The sequence below is a fragment of the Schistocerca nitens genome, chromosome 2, assembly GCF_023898315.1.
Source record: "Schistocerca nitens isolate TAMUIC-IGC-003100 chromosome 2, iqSchNite1.1, whole genome shotgun sequence".
NCBI lineage: Eukaryota > Metazoa > Arthropoda > Insecta > Orthoptera > Acrididae > Schistocerca > Schistocerca nitens.
This window is the reverse complement of record NC_064615.1, coordinates 500,068,701-500,090,230: the sequence shown is the minus strand read 5'-3', so window position 1 is coordinate 500,090,230 and position 21,530 is coordinate 500,068,701. Positions and strand designations below refer to the sequence as shown.

The following is a 21,530-nucleotide window of genomic DNA, read 5'->3' as shown; positions in this document are numbered from 1 at the left end:
TTATAAGGCGTACCGAAGAGCAGATATACAATCAGATCACAATTTAATAATGATGGAGAGTAGGCTGAAATTTAAGAGACTAGTATGGAAGAACCAATATGCAAAGAAATTGGATACAGAAGTACTAAAGAATGAAGAAGTTCTCTAATGCAATAGAAGCTGCGATAATTAATAGCTCAGGTGGCAATACAGTTGCCGCGCGGAGCGGCCGCACGGTTTAAGGTGCCATGTCACAGATTGGGCTGCCGCTCCCGCCGGTGGTTCGAGGCCTCCTTCGGGAATGGGTGCATGTATTGTCCTTAGCATAAGTTACATTAATGTAGTTTAAGTAGTGTGTAAGTCTAGGGACCGATGACCTCAGCAGTTTGGTCCCTAGGCAGTTAACACACATTTGAACATGAGATGAAGAGGAACAGGCATCTCTAAAGAGGGCAGTCATGAAAGTTGAAGAGAAACCGGTAGATACAAGGAATGCAACTGTGAATAAAGCGTGGATAACAGATGAAATACTTCAGCTGATCGACAAATGAAGGAAGTTAAAAAATGTTCAGGGAAATTCAGTAATACAGAAATACAAGTCACTCTGGAATGAAATATATAGGAACTGCAGGGAAACTAAGACGAAATGGCTGCAGGAAAAGTTTGAAGATATTGAAAAAGAAATGATTGTTGGAAGTACAGACTCAGCATACAGGAAAGTCAAAATAACCTTCGGTGGCATTAAAAGGAAGGTTGATATCATTAAGAGTGCAACAGGAATTCCACTGTTAAATATAGAGAAGAGAGCGGATATGTGGAAAGAATACATTGAAAGCCTGTATGAGGGGAAGATTGTCTCATGTAATAGAAGAAGAAACAGGAGTCGATTTAGAAGAGATATGGGATCCAGTATTAGAATCAGAATTTAAAAGAGCTTTGGAGGATTTAAGATCAAATAACGTAAAAGGGATAGATAAAATTCCACCAGAATTTCTAATATCATTGGGGGAAGTGGCAACAAAACAACCATTCACGTTGGTTAGTAGAATCTGCCTTTCAGAAAAGCATCATCCACACAATTCAGAAGACGGCAAGAGCTGACAAGTGCGACAATTACCGCACAATCAGCTTAACAGCTCATGCATCCACGTTGCATACAAGAATAATATACAGAAGAATGGAAAAGAAAATTTAGAATGCGCTAGATGACTATCAGCTCGGCTTTAGGAAAGGTAAAAGCACGAGAGAGGCAATTCTGACGTTTCGGTTAATAATGCAAGCAAGACTAAAGAAAAATCAAGACACATTCATAGAATCTGTCGACCTGGAAAAAGCGTTCGACAAAGTAAAACTGTGCAAGACGTTCGAAATTCTGTGAAAAATAGGTTCAAATGGTTCAAATGGCTCTGAGCACTATGGCACTTAACATCTGAGGTCATCAGTCCCCTAGAACGTAGAACAACTTAAACCTAACTAACATAAGGACATCACACACAGCCATGCCCGAGGCAGGATTCGAACCTGCGACCGTAGAGAAAAATAGGGGTAAGCTATAGGAAGAGACGAGTATACACAATATGTACAACAGCCAAGAGGGAATAATAAGAGTGGACGACTAAGAACGAAGTGCTCGTATTAAAAAGGGTGTAACACAAGGATGTAGCCTTTCACCACCACTGTTCAATCTGTACATCGAGGAAGCAATGATGGAAATAAAAGAAAGGTTCAGGAGTGGAATTAAAATTCAAGGTCAAAGGATATCAATGACACTATTCGCTTATTACGTTGCTATCCTGATTGAAAGTGAAGAAGAATTACATGATCAGCTGAATGGAGTACAGCGTATGGATTGAGAGTAAATAGAAGAAAGACGAACGTAATAAGAGTAGTAGAAATGAGAATAGCGAGAAACTTAACATCAGGATCGATGGTCAAGAAGTAGATGAAGTTAAGGAATTCTGCTACCTAAGCAGTTAAATAACGAGTGACGGACGGATCAAAGAGGACATCAAAAGCAGACTAGCATGGCAAAAATGGTATTCCTGGCCAAGACAAGTCTACTAATATCAAATATCGGCCTTAATTTGAGGAAGAAATTTCTGACAATGTACGTCTGGAGTACAGCATAGTGTGGTAGTGAAACATGCACTGTGGGAAAACCGGAACAGAAGAGAATCGAAGCATTTGATATGTGGTGCTACAGACGAATGTTGAAAATTAGGTGGACTGATAAGGTAAGGAATGAGGAGTTACTCCGCAGAATCGGAGAGGAAAGGAATATGTGGAAAACACTGATAAGGAGAAGGAACAGGATGATAGGACATCTGTTAAGACAAGAGGGAATGACTTCCATGGTACTAGAGGGAGCTGTAGAGGGCAAAAACTGTAGAGGAAGACAGAGATTGGAATACAAACAGCACGCAATTGAGGACGTAGTTGCCAGTGTTACTCTGACATGAAGAGGTTAGCACAGGAGAGGAATTCCTGACGGGCAACCAGTCATCAGACTGATGAACAAAAAAAAATGTTCCTCTCCCATCATTCTTGCTCGGAATTAACAAAGACACGCCATTCCGTGGACGTTCGATCGTAGATATAAATCATCTCACGTTCTCACGTAGGAAGCATAAACTTGCGATGGAAAATAACTGATGTATCAACTAAGAATACTACACGTTAAGTCCCACAAGGGATGTGTGGTAGTTATGACGGATGTTTGTTCACGGGCGACGTCTACCGAAACATACTCTTTAGAACAGCACACAGCTCCTGTACGTGCTCTAAATATAGCAGTTGGTATGTATACCAGTAGTTGTTTTGTGATTTTCATTTTAATCATCGCTATTTCCCGGTCAGTTCAAGGGTGTGTTTTTCTCTCTCTTCAGAATGTTTGACGTCAATTACAATACCGAAGGAGTTCAGACATGGTTGTACAGATTTCTCATTCAAATGGTACGCTAAGGGTTAGAATACATCTGCTATCCATTCCTGCAGTAGAAAGGTTATCGCTGATGGTACCGTATTTGTGTTTCAATTTCAGAAAATTACATGATTCTGTTACGACACATTCATGTAACCTTAATATTTTCCTACAATAGACACGCAGTTCAAAGGAAGAATCTGTTTGGATCCCTTACAGTATGTCCTCAATTATTTTCATTGTGTCTAAAAGCCATTCATGTATATCAGATATTGTCTCGAAAGCATACTTTCTCAAATTTTCTTTCTTGACATCAGCCATGACGCTACTTACAGTTTTCTCGGATACGGTGACAACGACTGGAGACGTGTTCAACTTTCAATAAATCCTAGATGTGTAATGTATCGTGTTTTCTGTATTTAATAAGTGATGAGATTTTTTTCCGTTTTTATGAATCCAGTTCACTCTCTAAAAACTACAATAATCGATTGTACCTGTTGTCAGTGCTGCACAACAGAAATGTAAGACTATTCTTAATTTCTCATTTCCGCGAGTCATTTTAATAAAATCTGTGCTTTCTATGGTTTTACTATTATATCAGCAAGAAAAGCACCAGCATCTTCTAACCAAACAGCCTGCCTATGGAATATCACCTCAGTTGTGCGACTGGATTCGTGATTTCCTGTCAGAAAGTCGCCGAGTAATACAGAAGTAATATCCGGCGTTCTCCAAGGAAGTGTTATACGCCCTCTGTTGTTCCTGATCTGTATTAACGACATAGGAGACAATATGAGTAACCATCTTAGGTTATCTGCCATTTACCATCTTGTAAATTCATCTGATGACCCAAACGAATTGCAAAATGATTTAGATAAGATATCTGTATGGTGCGAAAAGTGGCAATTTACACAGACTAAAGAAAAATGTGAAGTTATTCACATGAGTACTAAAAGAAATCCGATAAATCACGATTACGCGATAAGGCACACAAATCTGAAGGCTGTAACTTCAACTAAATACTTAGGGATTACAATTACAAATAACATAAATTGGAACGATCACATAGAAAATGTTGTGGGTAGAGAAAACCAAAGACTCCGATTCATTGGCAGAACACTTAGAAGGTGCAACAGGTATGCTAAAGAGTCTGCTTACATCGCGCTTGTCCGTCTTATTCTGGAGTACTACTGTGCGGTGTGGGATCTGCATCAGGTGGGACTGACGGATGACATCGAAGAAGTACAAAGAATGTACGCTCGTTTTGTATTATCGCGAAATAGGGGACATAGTGCCACAGACATGATACGTGAATTGGAGTGGCAATCACTAAAACAAAGGTGTTTTTCGTTGCGACGGTATCTGCTCATGAAATTTCAATCACCAGTTTTCTCCTCCTATTGCGAAAACATACTGTTGTCACGCACCTATATAGCGGGTAATGATCATCACGATAAAACAAGAGAAACCAGGGCTCTCACAGAAAAATTTAAGTGCTCGTTTTTCCCGCACGCCCTTCGAGAGTGGAACGGTAGAGAGACAGCTTAAAAGTGGTTCATTCAACCCCCTGCCAGGCACTTAATTGTGAATAGCAGACTAATCACGTAGATGTAGATTGTTGTTGTTGTTGTCTTCAGTCCTGAGACTATCCTGTGCAAGCTTCTTCATCTCCCAGTAGCTGCTGCAACCTACATCCTTCTGAATCTGTTCAGTGAATTCATCTCTTGGTCTCCCTCTACGATTTTTACCCTCCACACTGCCCTCCAATACTAAATTGCTGATCCCTTGATGCCTCAGAACATGTCCTACCAACCGACCCCTTCTTCTAGTCAAGTTGTGCCACAAACTTCTCTTCTCCCCAATCCTATTCAATACCCCCTCATTAGTTACATTATCTACCCATCTAATCTTCAGCATTCTTCTGTAGCACCACATTTCAAGAGCTTCTATTCTCTTCTCGTCCAAACTAGTTATCGTCCATGTTTCACTTCCATACATGGCTACGCTCCATACAAATACTTTCAGAAACGACTTCCTGACACTTAAATCTATACTCGATGTTAACAAATTTCTCTTCTTCAGAAACACTTTCCTTGCCATTGCCAGTCTACATTTTATATCCTCTCTACTTCGACCATCATCAGTTATTTTGCTCCCCAAATAGCAAAACTCCTTTACTACTTTAAGTGTCTCATTTCCTAATCTAATTCCCTCAGCATCACCCGACTTAATTCGACTACATTCCATTAACCTCGTTTTGCTTTTGTTGATGTTCATCTTATATCCTCCTTTCAAGACACTATCCATTCCTTTCAACTGCTCTTCCAAGCCCTTTGCTGTCTCTGACAGAATTACAATGTCATCGGCGAACCTCGACGTTTTTATTTCTTCTCCATGGATTTTAATACCTACTCCGAATTTTTCTTTTGTTTCCTTCACTGCTTGCTCAATATACAGATTGAACAACATCTGGGATAGGCTACAACCCTGTCTCACTCCCTTCCCAACCACTGCTTCCCTTTCATGCCCCTCGACTCTTATAACTGCCTTCTGGTTTCTGTACAAATTGTAAATAGCCTTTCGCTCCCTGTATTTTACCCCTGCCACCTTCAGATGTAGATGTAGATGTGAAATACACACAATGAACAGCTACCATATGCTCATTCTGTCTTAGTCATACCTTTGTGTTAAAAATATCACAACAGTTTGTAGGATTAAAGTGTAGCTAATTTTGTTAAGAGAAGCAAAGTCATGAATGTTTAAAATTTTCCTTCGGGCCGGATTTGAACCAGCGACCTATGGATATCTGCTATTGAGCTCCTCTACAGTCCACCGCTCTACCAACTGAGCTACCGAAGGAATGTGCAACTTTCGCCAGGCCGTGTACCAGATACGCGAAAGTGCCGCCAAGCGCAGACTGGCGGTCAGCGGTACCGTTACGTCATCTCCCATTCGCGCGACGCCTACAAAGCTCTCTTACGTCGGCCACACCATTCGCGTTGGCAGCGTCATTCAGATAGATAATGTGCTACTGATCATTCGTTACACAGTCTGTCATCACTTCTCGGCGCTTGTAATTGGAAGCCGTCATATGCCAATTTTCAAATAGCTCTATCAGAGGACGACATATACCCTCTTTCTGAAGTAGTTTTGACAAGAAAGTTAACTCTTCCGTCACCCAGTGTGTCCGTTTAAAACTTTCCCAACTTGTCCGGGATACTCAAAGTTTGCCCATGATTACATGAAGCCAACTGGTAGGAAAGGCATAGATTCCGAGGAAACCTGGCCGAAATGATGTGTGGAAAAACATACAACTAAAACGTAGCAAGTGTGCCACTACCCTAACAACGAATGACAGCAGATATATATAGTAACAAAGATTATTTCTGAATAGGTAGTTTAATTTTTCATTAACTAGAAAACTGCAATTCAATGAAATTTCAATTATATAGTAAAATAATACGTTCGCCATCCTGAAGTGGACAATTTATTCCTGAAATAACTGGTTACAATAGGATTTGTGTTTATGTAATGATCACTAACACGTGTATGGGCGACGCTGGTCATTACTTCATTGTTTAATTGAGAGGGGTTAGGGGACGAAACAGCGAGGTTATCGCTATTGTGAAATTACTGAACGAAAAAGGTCGGCCAAAAGTGGACGGATCCAGTCAGGGGAGTCAAATTATAACTTAATATACATTAAAAACAAACAGAAAAGGCACAAAACGTGAGAAAAAAATCTAAAAACTGGAAGAAAGGGGCGGTCATGGGATCACAAACCGAGAAGACTGAAAAAAGATCCCAACCACAACCAACCTGCCCGATTCCAGGACTAAAGTGGAACCTTATACCTGTAAATAAAAACCACTTTCACCGAGGTAACTGAGGATCAGTTTAACAGTCCGTGAATCGTCTACTAATATTTTTAATTTAAGGTATTGGGAAGACGATATTTAGCACGAAGGGCCGAAAGAAGGGGACATTCCACCAGTATGTGGGATACCGCCAGTATCTCCACAACCACATTGGGGGGGGGGGGGGGGGGTCGTTACGTAGGAGGAAACGATTGGTGAGCTTGGTATGGCCAGTGCGTAGACGACATGAAACCCAAGTGGACTCCTTCTGAGAGGAGCGGAAGGCAGAGCGCCAAACTGCAGCAGAATCCTTGATTGTACGGAATTTATTGCTGTGAGGAGTAGCGCACCAAATGTAATTCCGTTTTTGGGCAAAGAGAGATTTGGCGTAGATGCGCATATTCACATCTGGATCCATGAAAGCAAATCGGGGGGGGGGGGGGGGGGGGTGGTAAGTATCTGTTTCTTTAGCCAAACGGTGAGCCAGTTGAATCCCTGGGATGCCCACATGACTTGGGACTCAGAGAAAGACAACGGAACAGGCGGCACAGCAAAGGGGAGAGAGAAGGTCATGGATAGCAAAGACCAAAGGGTGATGCGAATAGCATCGGTCGAAAGCCTGCAGGTTGCTCATGGAGTCTGAACAAATTAAAACACTGTGGAGGGGCATGACAAAAAAAGTCTTAACTGGAGGCCATGGGTCCAATTCTGCATGGCAATGCGTACTTCAGGATGGGCACATGTGTTCGACATTAAAAAAAGAACAGTTTGGAGATTAGCTCCAGTGTGGGCTGCGCCGTCTATGACACCAGGGGGCATCGACCGGACTTGACGTAACGTCTGTTACATAAGCCATCCACTACGCAGCATTACTGCCAGGTGGACGAGTGCCTGATACTGTTGATGGGGTCTCCACATTAATGGCCTGACTAAGCTGCTAGTGCCCAGGGAAGACAATCCTATATTGCTGAACAACAAATAACAAATGTATCACTGTGAATGTTTTATTGGCGCTCTCCAGCATAAACAGATCCTCGTCACCTCAGGCTGCTGAGCACAATCCTTAATGACTGTAGAGGCGTCGGACTGGACTTGTTTAGTTAAACATTATTTTTGTCATATTATAATTCAGACCTACCATCAGGCTTGCTCTGTTAAGATATTGCATCAGTTGAAATTCATCTCGATTCCACTCAAACAGAAGATCATCATCCTAAAACGAAGGTTCAGATACTTTTCGTTAATAAGGATTCATTTACTTCCAGTTTAAGAATATTAATATTTTTCTATGGCTGCTTTCAATTTCCCATTACCGTGATGAAATCTAACAGAAGCTCAAGCAATAACTTATATATTCTTCAGTATACTAACATATGCTGAATCCAATGCCTTGTTTTTTAAGTCCTGTTAATGAAGATTTTGTTCAAATTAAGTCGAAGGCTTTCTCAGAATCTGTGAGTGACAGGATAAGTGGCAATTGAGACTCACTGCTCCTTTCCGTAGTTTAATTCAAAAATTGTAAATGATTCAACGGTTTACGTCCACTTGTAAAACCAACTTGCTCCTCTGCTTAAATAAATTTCAGTGTTTTTTCCTAATAATCGTGAATGTCTTGCACATTACAACTATTACAATTAAAGTTTTTTGTGATTTTATTGCCTCCTCTCCTATAAAGTAGAGCAATTACATTCCAGTTTTCGGAATTGGCTTTCTCTGCAGACATTCCATGAATATTAAAGCAAGTTGCTTATGTGTTTCTTTTTCTAGCACAGTAATTACTTCGAATGTACTTCTGAAATCTTCTGGAATCATAGCTCGCTTTATACCCCGAATAGCTTTTATGTGCTAATTGGTCACTACTGCTGGAATTACATTAATTTCATTATTAGCTATTTGTGATTCTGTATCATCAGATGAACTGCACAAACATAATGTTCGAATGCTTGTACTGTTTTGTTTATTCTTAACTAGCTGTTACCCAAGGCTGCGCTCGCACGTCAGTAGTTTAGTTATGGTGAGTGTTGACGAGTAAGCAGGCCACTGTAAATGCAATAACCTCAGTTGCCCTCACATTTCTGCCTGTTCAGGGAAGAGTAGATGGTGATGTGCGCCCCACTCTCCCCCTTGTAAAGCTGTCCGAACGAACTACGCGTCGACATGCGAATCATCACTGCTGAGCAGTTTGTGCAGAGGAACATGGGCAGGAGTGCGCATCTATGCACATTGCTATTTAAGGTAGCATTCTCTATCTGTCATCATACACCGTAACATATGGATCACCATACTGTAAGCCGAAGTATGACGGGTATTGGAATCATTAAGTCACACGTGTCTCAAGGAGTGAGAGCACGTGACACGGTCGGTGATGGACCGTCCATCGGGTGGGAACGTTAAGCTCGACGTCCCCTTTCAAGCTGGCAGCGACTCTCACCTTCTCCCTTCTCTGATTATCATACAACGCAACCTGACACCGTACTACACACACCGATTTCAGTCTTCTGCACGTATCAGATACAATTAACACACGTCTCACACAACAAAAGGTGCCTGTGTGGAGGAAGGATAGGAAAATGCTTTCCTATTAGTCGGCTGAACCTTAATCTCGGCGTCTGCCAGCCAACCGCGCCACACGCTTTACTTTTTTAGCATTCGGTGTCCCTAGGAGACAAACTACAGAAATTTATGTGAGTTGGTTTCATTATTTTAAAAGACATAAAAGTGAGGATGAAAATAAGACAATATAATTTAATGCTCACGCGTTACGCTTGCATTTTTAAGACGAGTATTCTCATATTTCCTCCGTCATTCTAATGCGGGCTCTTGTTTCATGTCCAAAGTATGCCGAAGGCGACGCAACGGAAAATTCTCAATCTCCTTACTCATCTAACGTTTTAGCACAGCGGAGAAAAATACTAGTTTTGTCGGATAGTGTTGCAGTTAGCAATTAAGTTAACATCATAATTACTGCGTGATGCCAACTTGCTCCTGTTCTCTGCTTTTGAAGTCATTTTACTTGCTGAAGTCCAACAATTTCCAATGCGCTACGCAGCTATGAAAGCAGCCAGCCTTGGCTGAAAGCTGCCAGACTTGCAGCATGTGCGCCCTGCCTGTACACGTGTGCGGCACAGCTGCGGTTTGCCTCGCGAGAGGCGGGCAGAGCGGAACACAGGAGCCGCTGGCGGCAGCAGAGCGCGCCGCGTTCTCAGCGCGTCTGGACCGCCTCGCTGCGTCTCACGCAAGAGAAAGGCTTTATCTCTCACGAGCGGCTCGTTGGTCTAGGGGTATGATTCTCGCTTAGGGTGCGAGAGGTCCCGGGTTCAAATCCCGGACGAGCCCATGTTTTTGGTGGTGGTGGTGGTTAGTGTTTAACGTCCCGTCGACAACGAGGTCATTAGAGACGGAGCGCAAGCTCGGGTTAGGGAAGGATTGGGAAGGAAATCGGCCGTGCCCTTTCAAAGGAACCATCCCGGCATTTGCCTGAAACGATTTAGGGAAATCACGGAAAACCTAAATCAGGATGGCCGGAGACGGGATTGAACCGTCGTCCTCCCGAATGCGAGTCCAGTGTGCTAACCACTGCGCCACCTCGCTCGGTCTATGTTTTTGTATCATATTCCTAGCTACGTGTAAATTGCAAACCTGTTGCAGTTCGCTAAAGCCGTAGGTAGCTTTAATTTACTGAGACTTACTGTCTCTTTACGGTGTCGACTACGAAAAATCAAGTGCTTGATTTCTAATTTGCGTCTTGCTTCTGCTCTCATCTCACTCTTAATGGCGCACGCGTCTTCCACTACTTGGATTTACTCAAAGTAGATGATGAAAATAGGATATAAATAGCCAAAAACGTATGACGAGTTCGAAATATGATTTTGTCCCGTCCGCCTCCCCACCCCATCCCCCAGCAAATACCGTTGTCTAAGATTTCAAAAACAATACTCTATCATTATTTACGTTTTCTTCGCCGCTCCCCCCCACCCCCCTTCACGAACGTACCAATGTCTACAATCTCCAAAATAACACTATCACTACTTCCTCTTCTTCTTTTCTTCTTCTTCTTCTTCTTCTTCTTCAGTAGCGCTACAGCCCTTGGTGAGCCTTGGCTTCTTCAACGATCTTCCTCCACACTTCTCGGTTATTTGCTGCTCTTTTCCACCCTTGGACTCCTATACTGGTGACATCCATTATTACGTCGTCAATCCACCTTCTTCTAGGTCCCCTTTTCGCCTAGCTGAATAGATAACAGTTTTCATCATTTTATTTGGAATTCTATCCTCTGACAGTTTTCTCCAAATGTCCTATCAATCATATTCGCTGTGATTTCACACATTTTACTATCTCCCTACCTTGTATTAACTCTTGTAATTCAGCATTGTAGCGTATTCTCCAGCCTTCTTCCTCCCTCATTGACCCATAGATTTTGTGTTATATTTTTCGCTCAATGGTTCTTAGGGCATTTACGCTCTACCACTATTACCCTATTTAAAAAATTACATACCTTGTTTAGGTCATCACTTGGTCCATCGTTTTAGTATAACTTACAATAAATTATAAAGCAGGTAAATACATGATCTAAAAAGCCCTTCCCCAAGAATTTCAGAACTGGATGTGGCGTGCCATTAACAACTGTAATAGCAACAAACTTTCGCAACTTTATACATTCACAATTATGCCGTATAAAATCGAAAAATTCCACTTGGCACAAACAGTACTTCACTTAGCTCTAACACTGTTCTAAACACACGTCTGCAGACTACGGCTCTAGGAGTACATAAATAGAGGGAGCGCTGTATCTTCATATTTCTGTCGTCTCCACCCGTGTCGTACTTTCTTTTAGTTTTTCCGTAGAGGAGCATAATTATCCACTGCCTTGCCTACCCACAACTCGCTATGGTTTACCGGTTCCACCTCAGGACTTACGACTATGTCCAGTTTGTTGTCAGCAACAGGTGTGGTCAGACTTGGAGAGGCCGTTTTTCCCTGGCTGGAACGTTTTCTATAGACAGTCAGGCGACAAACCACGTGGTCTGACCTTCAGGAACGCAGCTGAAAAGTACCCTGTGCTAAACGAAACGTCTAATCTGTTATAATATCTTCCCACTTTCTAGACTTTTATTCTCTTTGAAAGTTAGCTACTAAATTTGGAAATTAATATGGCTATCAATATAAACGCTTCTACTGAAATGCTGGTCATACCCTTATGAACAACCCCGCCCCCTTTTTGTCCGCGCGTCGATCATTATGATAGACAGCGGGCACTCAGTTACCAGTGTAAGGCTTGCTGAAAACAGTGCTTGTGCACCTGTAGCTATAGGTTCTAAAAGAACGCTTCTTACACCTTCTTCAGTATATTCTCCCACTAAGTTGCTACCACCCCAATTTGGATGACACATATGTCAGGAAAAATGTAAAAAATGTTAGTTGTAGCCAGAGTGCACCAACTTGCTCGCTAGGTAACGCAAATCACAGTCGTTTGTCTTAGCCATTCGACCACCAATGTAGTATGAAAGGGAGATCTTTAAGGAATGGGTCAAATGGCTCTGAGCACTATGGGACTCAACTGCTGAGGTCATTAGTCCCCTAGAACTTAGAACTAGTTAAACCTAACTAACCTAAGGACATCACAAACATCCATGCCCGAGGCAGCGCCTTTAACCGCACGGCCACTTCGGCCGGCTTCTTTCAGGAATATTAGCACAATTAGTAACCTTTCAACTGTGGGCAATGTAGTCAACAAATGCGACCAGTTTCCAAAAGAGGCTCCGCGAAAGGAGGCCTTTGCCTTGGAGCCAACGAGTTAAACGGGCCCTGCAACGAACGTGTGACGTCACACTAACAGGCTTCTCCGTCACACTTCAGGAACACTCGGCTTCGTGCAAGACCGCCGGGAAACCAGTATTTAATTCAAAAGGCACCGACTGAAGGTGTTAATTTCGTTGCGGTATCGAGATCTTGCATGCACATAACGCGCAGTCAAGGATTGTTAAATGCGTCTGAAATACACTCATGCTCATAAATTACGGATAATGCTGATACATGGTGAAGCAACGCTCTGGTGAGCGTTTTGCAGGTTTAATTCATCTCGGGGTATGACCATGCGGTGCATTTGACCTACGGTCGTCGCACTGTGGCGCTGACAGCAGTCCACATACACAGAGGTGTGTTGGTGCATGTCAGAGTACAGTGCAGCGAGCAAATGTGCAGACGTTTTCCGACGTGCTAATGGTGACTGTGTGTTGAAAATGGCTCAAAGAACACAATGATGACGTTATGAGGGGTAGAATACTAGAGCGACTGGAGGCTGGTCAAACACAGCAAGTCGTAGCACGGGCCCTCTGCGTGCCACAAAGTGTAATCTCAAGATTATTGCAACGATTCCAGCAAACAGGAAACGTGCGCAGGCGCTACATTACGGGACGTCCACAGTGTACAACACCACAAGAAGACAGATATCTCATCATCAGTGCCCGCAGACGGCCTCAGAGCACTGCAGGTAGCCTTGCTCGGGACCTTACTGCAGCCACTGGAACAGTTGTCTCCTGACACACAGTCTACAGACGACTGAACATGCATGGTTTATTCGCCCGGAAACCTGCAAGGTACATTCCACTGACCCCTGGTCACAGGAGAGCCCATAAATCCTGGTGTCGAGAACATAGTTTATGGTCATTGGAACGGAGGTCCCAGGTTTTGTTCACGGACGAGACCAGGTATAGTCTGAACAGTGATTCTTGCCGGGTTTTCATCTGGCGTGAACCAGGAACCATATACCAACCCCTTAATGTCCTTGAAAGGGACATGTATGGAGGTGGTTTAATGGTGTGGCGTGGGATTATGATTGGTACCCGTACACCCCTACATGTCTTTGACAGATGAACTGTAACAGGTCAGGTGTATCGGGATGTTATTTTGCACCAGTGTGTCCGCCTTTTCAGGGGTGCAGTGGGTCCCACCTTTTTCCTGATGGGTGATAACGCACGGACAGACCTAGCTGCCATCATGGAGGAGTAACTTGAAACAGAAGATATCAGGCGAATGGTGTGGCTTCCCTGTTCTCCAGACCTAAACTCCATCGAGCACGTCTGAGATGCTCTCGGTCTACGTATCGCTGCCGGCCGAAGTGGCCGCGCGGTTCTGGCGCTGCAGTCTGGAGCCGCGAGACCGCTACGGTCGCAGGTTCGAATCCTGCCTCGGGCATGGATGTGTGTGATGTCCTTAGGTTAGTTAGGTTTAACTAGTTCTAAGTTCTAGGGGACTAATGACCTCAGCAGTTGAGTCCCATAGTGCTCAGAGCCATTTGAACCATTTTTTTGACGTATCGCTGCATGTCTTCAAACCCCTACGACACTTCAAGAGCTCTGACAGGCACTGGTGCAAGAATGGGAGGCTATACCCCAGCAGCTGCTGGACCATCATTTTCAATGCTCTCGTTATTTTCATCTTCTCAGATCCTAAGAACTGCGAAACCGACACAAAGTAACATGCAAGGAACCTAGTCTAAAGCTCTGCTTGAAACTTACCCATTAGCAAATATTTGCGGCGTACCGAAATGCTGAAAACATATACAATGAGTGACTACTGTTGTCGCAGGTAGCAAACAATCAAATGCGTTAAGTGTAAGTTTTCTAATGTGTCCAGGCTCTGTTTCCAGTGGAAGCGACCTCTCGCAGCCCAAACAATTCTGCGTTTTCCAACATGATCCTGTGGTAATATTGTAAAATAGATAGCACTGTTTCTGAACACTGGATAGGCTCCTCCTTCCCACAGAGCGCCCCTCAGAGAGATTAACATCTTTCTATCCCAACAGAATACTCCGCCTGAGGCCTTCACAAATGCCTCAGGGCTTCGAATCGCCTTTATACCGTCATCACGTCATTCTTGCTTTCGCTCGACTTGCCCAGCCACATCGCACAATGAAAGTTGGTCATTTTATATGGAGATCAACACTCCCTACTTCAAACGCTAAAATAGTACTCTCCTCCTGGATGCCAACAGAAATAGCTTCAATAATATTTTTGGAATTACAATAATTCTAAAAAGCATCAGTGTTAGATGAGAGCATAATAAATAAATACAAGTAGGTCAAATTTGTTTGCGTAAATAGAAAAAAGAAGTTCTTTTCTGACCATTAGCCCCTTATCTCAAACTACTCAGCTAGGGATCTACCGTCATCAGTTTAATTTTGACCCTGAGGTAGGAGGGGATGTACTGGTGGAAGTAAAGCTGTGAGGACAGGTCGTGATTCCTGCTTGGGTAGCTCAGTTGGTAGAGAACTTGCCTTTGAAAAGCTAAAGTTCGAGTCTAGGTTGGGCATACAGTATCAATCTGTCAGAAGGTTTTAAACTCTGTGTTGTTTTCACAGTGTTCCAAGTGCCAGGTGAAGAGTGTGTAAGATGGCAAATACTATGCCCCTTACATGAAGTCATTAAAGATTACCAAACTCACGTTGATCGAACAGTACGGCTGAACAAAAAACCACTAACAAGGCACAATGCATCTTGTAGAGAGTATAGTATGGAATGTTGGATGATGGTTTTAAAGTAATTCACACGACGTGAAAACTTTGTGGAAACGCGTCGATACGCGTCGATCTATGGAGGCTATTTTATCTCAAGGAAGTATTCAGAGTTGACTGCGGCCGGGTCGCGGCGCGCCAAGGGAAGCGACTATAGGACTGCTTAGGGCGGCTTAAACTCTGAGAAAGCGGTAACGGGGCGCGGTCTCCAGCTTCCTTAAGATGAGTGACAATGAGGGGTGGTTGACCCCATGCTGTTGTACCGGGGAGAAGACGGAAAACGGTACGCCTGTTGATAAATGTTGGTCGTCCCGTTTTCAGTGAAACATGCGAGAAAGCCAAGCAAAGCTACAATGGAACGGTCAACAGAGGCCAAAATATGTGTCTTCGTGACTAGAAACTTCAAGCTGAATTCACGGCCCGCAGAGTCTGAAGTAAATCCGGTGAAGAGCGACAGAATGCAATACACCGGCCTCCTACGGGAACGTAGGACCAAGGAATTTGAAGTACTCTTGGTTCAAATGACTCTGAGCACTATGGCTCTTAACTTCTGAGGTCATCAGTCCCCTAGAACTTAGAACTACTTAAACCTAACTAACCTAAGGACATCACACACATCCATGCCCGAGGCAGGATTCGAACCTACGACCGTAGCGGTAGTGCGGTTCCAGACTGTAGCGCCTAGAACCGTTCGGCCACTCCGGCCGGCTTTGAAGTACTCTCCTGGGAGTCAGAATTCCGAAAAAACTGGTGTTTTATGCAGACGCTAACCTTGATGGGTGGCCTGGGAGGAGCTAAATACACTACTGGAAATGGAAAAAAGAACACATTGACACCGGTGTGTCAGACCCACCATACTTGCTCCGGACACTGCGAGAGGGCTGTACAAGCAATGATCACACGCACGGCACAGCGGACACACCAGGAACCGCGGTGTTGGCCGTCGAATGGCGCTAGCTGCGCAGCATTTGTGCACCGCCGCCGTCAGTGTCAGCCAGTTTGCCGTGGCATACGGAGCTCCAGCGCAGTCTTTAACACTGGTAGCATGCCGCGACAGCGTGGACGTGAACCGTATGTGCAGTTGACGGACTTTGAGCGAGGGCTTATAGTGGGCATGCGGGAGGCCGGGTGGACGTACCGCCGAATTGCTCAACACGTGGGGCGTGAGGTCTCCACAGTACATCGATGTTGTCGCCAGTGGTCGGCGGAAGGTGGACGTGCCCGTCGACCTGGGATCGGACCGCAGCGACGCACGGATGCACGCCAAGACCGTAGGATCCTACGCAGTGCCGTAGGGGACCGCACCGCCACTTCCCAGCAAATTAGGGACACTGTTGCTCCTGGGGTATCGGCGAGGACCATTCGCAACCGTCTCCATGAAGCTGGGCTACGGTCCAGCACACCGTTAGGCCGTCTTCCGCTCACGCCCCAACATCGTGCAGCCCGCCTCCAGTGGTGTCGCGACAGGCGTGAATGGAGGGACGAATGGAGACGTGTCGTCTTCAGCGATGAGAGTCGCTTCTGCCTTGGTGCCAATGATGGTCGTATGCGTGTTTGGCGCCGTGCAGGTGAGCGCCACAATCAGGACTACATACGACCGAGGCACACAGGGCCAACACCCGGCATCATGGTGTGGGGAGCGATCTCCTACACTGGCCGTACACCACTGGTGATCGTCGAGGGGACACTGAATAGTGCACGGTACATCCAAACCGTCATCGAACCCATCGTTCTACCATTCCTAGACCGGCAAGGGAACTTGCTGTTCCAACAGGACAATGCACGTCCGCATGTATCCCGTGCCACCCAACGTGCTCTAGAAGGTGTAAGTCAACTACCCTGGCCAGCAAGATCTCCGGATCTGTCCCCCATTGAGCATGTTTGGGACTGGATGAAGCGTCGTCTCACGCGGTCTGCACGTCCAGCACGAACGCTGGTCCAACTGAGGCGCCAGGTGGAAATGGCATGGCAAGCCGTTCCACAGGACTACATCCAGCATCTCTACGATCGTCTCCATGGGAGAATAGCAGCCTGCATTGCTGCGAAAGGTGGATATACACTGTACTAGTGCCGACATTGTGCATGCTCTGTTGCCTGTGTCTATGTGCCTGTGGTTCTGTCAGTGTGATCATGTGATGTATCTGACCCCAGGAATGTGTCAATAAAGTTTCCCCTTCCTGGGACAATGAATTCACGGTGTTCTTATTTCAATTTCCAGGAGTGTAGCAGAAGTTGAGTGGAAGGGACATTTTGTGGGAATTTGTTCACTTCCCAGAGCAGGCATTGGTCAGCACTGGGAAGCGGCGCGTAATAAACACGACAGGCGCTGCAGTTGGCGTAAGTGATTTTGCTGGAGAGGAAATCGAGGCGAAGAGCGGACTGGCAGAGGTCTCCGTAGAAATCTTCCGTTCCTAGCTTGCCTAGAGTGCGGACGTGGCGTTCTTTACTCAGCTTGCCTGAGAGAGGGTGAGCATCTCAGCAGCTTATGACTTAGCAAACGCAACGATTGAGCTTGCAGATAGAAAGTTTTCGTTCAGCTATGTACTGAGCAAGATACCTAGGAGTGAATCGACGATCGCTGACTTGCAGCACCATGAGGCCGGCCGACGTCCGCATAACGACGACGCCCCGCCACGCTGGATTCGGTGATATTACGCCCGCTCCGGCTTGAGTTAGGTCACTGATTAATTTGTTGGATCACGCCGGCAAAGTTTCCATGAGGGTTTCATAGGCTGTGTATTGCAGAGTTCTTCTCGCACTTCGCATTACATCTGTCTCAATCGATAGGAATTAATTTTGATTTATCGCTGTTTACTCCACGTAAACTCAATTTATTCCCACTGCCTGTTAGGAGATTCATGTAATGTGATGACCGAAGGTCGGGAGTTAAAATAAATTTGTGCTAATCGACTGCATCTGTTTTCAATCAATAGTTGAAACCCCAGATCACTTTCTTAATTAATTTTATGTTCAACATTTGCATCTGGTGTTCAATGGGTGAATATAACATCTATGTACACCCCTTTTTTAATTAAAAAAGGATCAATTCTGAAGCAATTAATGTCAACACTGCCACCGCAGTTCAATCAGGAGTCACAGGGCCGTATTACTTTTTTGCGTTATCCGATATTGCGGCAGTTTTGCACTCTCTGTTGATCTGTTAGTCAATTACCTGGGGTGAACACACGCCAAAACCAGATAAGTGACGGGTGGGGTGTTACATATGGCTGACCCATGCCAGGATACGATACTTTGGGATTTGCTTGGAAGTAGTCTTGAAAAAGGAAATTTTTCCACGTGATCCATTGCTTAGCCATTTTTAATTGAAAGACAGGTGGCATTAGTTACAATAAGTTACACTGTCTTTTTCATGTGCTGTCCTTTCAAATTGACGTTTATAGGTGTTTGTGATTTGTTGGAGTACTTATGATATACAGTGCCGTAATCAGCCGATGCTGAGCACACAGAACGCAATCATTGGTACTAGTCTTTTTGCGGGAAGTCTTCATGAACTGTTTGTCGGGTCATTGCTCACACCCAGTGTATCAATTTGTGTCCTGATATATGTTTTGTGTTATCTAATTATTGAGTGTAAGGGGTACCTGGGTTCTGAGTTATCGTGGAACATAAAAGTGCAAATGATAACGAGGGGAAAAGCCAAGACAATGGCAGAACATAATCAGATTGTTACTCGGGAGAACATGGGTGATAGTAGGGAAAGCTCTACCGATGAGCGTGACGAACGCGAATTGCAACTTCCTGAAACTGAGTCTCACGACCAGTTTAGTCCGCTGAATAGCAAGGACGTTGATTCAGGCAGTGATACTGAGTTCTCGGGGGACGCAGGGCGTACAGGATTAATCCGTAAGTATGGAAGATCCAGCCTAAGAAGCCAGAGTGTGTTCTAACAAAACGGTGTCCGACCATTATCAAATGATTCATTCACAAGTGAGCCGACGGGGGCGCGGAGACGGTACTTGTCTAGATATCGAAGGGTTCCTCAGAACAGAGGAGAAGAGTCGCATTTTCAACCACAATAGAACGAGGATCAATATGCGGCTACTCTCAAAAATATTACGGACCTGTTGCAACAGATGCAAACGGTGAACTTAGAGCAGAGCGCCAACATTATTGCCGAAATTAAAAAGGCGAAATCGGAGCTGAAAGAGAACCTTAATGCCGAAATTAAAAAGGCGAATTCGGAGCTGAACTATAGGCTCACAGAAGTTCATAGGGAAGTAAAAGAGGAGGTAAAGAATCTCGGCGTCAAAATAGAGAAAGAGATTGCCATCATCAAACGAACGGCAATTGAAACCAAATTAATTGCGAAAGGTGCAAGGAAAATAGCGAGAGAAACTCGGGACTCCACGCAAAGCACTGCAAAAATAGGAAAGCTCATGTTATCAAGGCTACAAAGCCGGATAAAACGTGTCGAAGAAAAGCAACGAGAGCAACCGGACATAGGGCCTAACGAGATGTGCAAAGAGGAGGTGGCGATATTAAAAACAAATTTAGAGGACGACGTAAAATGTCTCATTACAGAGACATCAGGAAAGGAGAAGGGTGTAATTACTGCGTCGACTGAACCGTCACTTGCCGGAACACAGATAACCGCTTCACGGTGTGACAAAGTTGACACTACAAGCAACGGGAACCATGCCTTGATTCACAGCTCTGAGGCAACGACCGAGGTAAACACGGACTGCGCGCAGCAGTCCAGTGAGCACAATTGCTGTCGGCTGATTAGATGTACAGTACAACTGTCGAATGTACAGAGGGGGAGAGATGACGATAGCGTGTCGGAACGAATTAGTCCACGTCCCGAGGTTCATACGAATCGTAAGAACGGGCGAAATGATAACTGGAATGATGACCAGTTTGACTACAAGCATTTTGTATCAGTCCGAAAGTTCCATCACTACAAGGACAAAGGTAATAGCTTGCATTCAAAAACTTTTATGGGGCAATTCGAGTTATCTTCGCCCCCACACTGGCCATTGATGTACCAGCTGGATTTTGTGTGCTCCCATATGGAGTGCGTGACCGCTGAGTACATGAGAAATGAAGCGAAGACGAGCGTCTCGTTCGAAGAATTCAAAAATGCCTTCTTGGGCAAATATTGGTTTAAAGAAACCCAAGAAAGGATCAAACAATAAATTATGATGTCCCGAGATATGGAAGGGGCAGGGTACCGGAGTCCGGTCAAATTTTTTGAAAATATGACAAAAAGTAACCAGTACCTAGACAACCCATGTAGCGGTGCGGAAATCATCAGATTATGCTGCATGAAACTTCCCATCTCGTATCAACAATCACTTGCCGGTCGTTGTGGTAGCGATACTGAGGTATTTAAGGGCATTCTGCGCGAACTGGAATTCGCATTTCAAGAAGAACAGGCGCGAGAGAAACGCCGACAGCGTGAACAAAAAAAAAAAAAAAAAAAAAAAAAAGTCGCAATAATGGACCCCATTGGTATAGTAGGCCAGTACCGAACTACAACGGCCACAAACAAGATAAGAGTAATGGCAACTCGAAAAGAAGGTACACGGAAGAAGAGCGACACTCGCCGGTGCAACATAGTAAATCACAAAGGATCTGGGACGGTAATCAGCAATCGGGAAGAAACAGGAATAATGGTTACCAAAATAACAACCAGGAGGAGGTCGACATAGAATTTTAGGTAGGAAATATAGGCTTAGAATAAGGATTTTTGCCGGCCGGAGTGGCCGAGCGGTTCTAGGCGCTATAGTCTGGAGCTGCGCGACCGCTATGGTCGCAGGTTCGAATCTTGCTTCGGGCATGGATGTGTGTGATGTCCTTAGGTTAGTTAGGTTTAAGTAGTTGTAAGTTCTAGGGCACTGATGACCTCAGAAGTTAAGTCCCGTAGTGCTCAGAGCCGTTTGAACCAATAAGGATTTTTGTTAGAGTGGTTTGTTTGTTTGTGTATGTACTGATCTTAGTGGTAGATTGTCTCGTTTATATGTGCCTATATTTTGTGTTTCACTATTAATAATGATATGCTCCCTGCCGCCGTTGGATAAGCAGCTGCAACAGCAAGTCGTATACTCCTAGCTCACTCATTTGTTACATAGTTTAATTCTTAATTTCTTTGCGTGTTTTTGGTGCTTGCATTGTTTAATTGATAAATTTCGGGCGTATTATAGTATTTGAGAGTTGTAGCATCGCGTTTTAGTACCTGTATAGTGTAAAATCGCGTAGTCTCCTTCCGCCGCCGAGCAGTGTGTCAGCAGTGCGCAAGTAGCAG

The 21,530-nt window shown here is 44.5% G+C and overlaps 2 non-coding genes across 2 annotated transcripts; one reads left to right on the top strand and one right to left on the bottom strand.

Annotated features, from left to right (window-relative positions):
- Window positions 1-5,664: 5,664 nt before the first annotated feature.
- Window positions 5,665-5,755, bottom strand: Trnay-gua (transfer RNA tyrosine (anticodon GUA)). Its single transcript is given in 2 exon segments — window positions 5,665-5,700; window positions 5,719-5,755. It is a non-coding gene; the product is annotated as a tRNA-Tyr (tRNA).
- A 4,262-nt stretch (window positions 5,756-10,017) lies between these two features.
- On the top strand, window positions 10,018-10,089 carry Trnap-agg (transfer RNA proline (anticodon AGG)). The gene has a single exon. It is a non-coding gene; the product is annotated as a tRNA-Pro (tRNA).
- The last annotated feature ends 11,441 nt before the right edge of the window (window positions 10,090-21,530 follow it).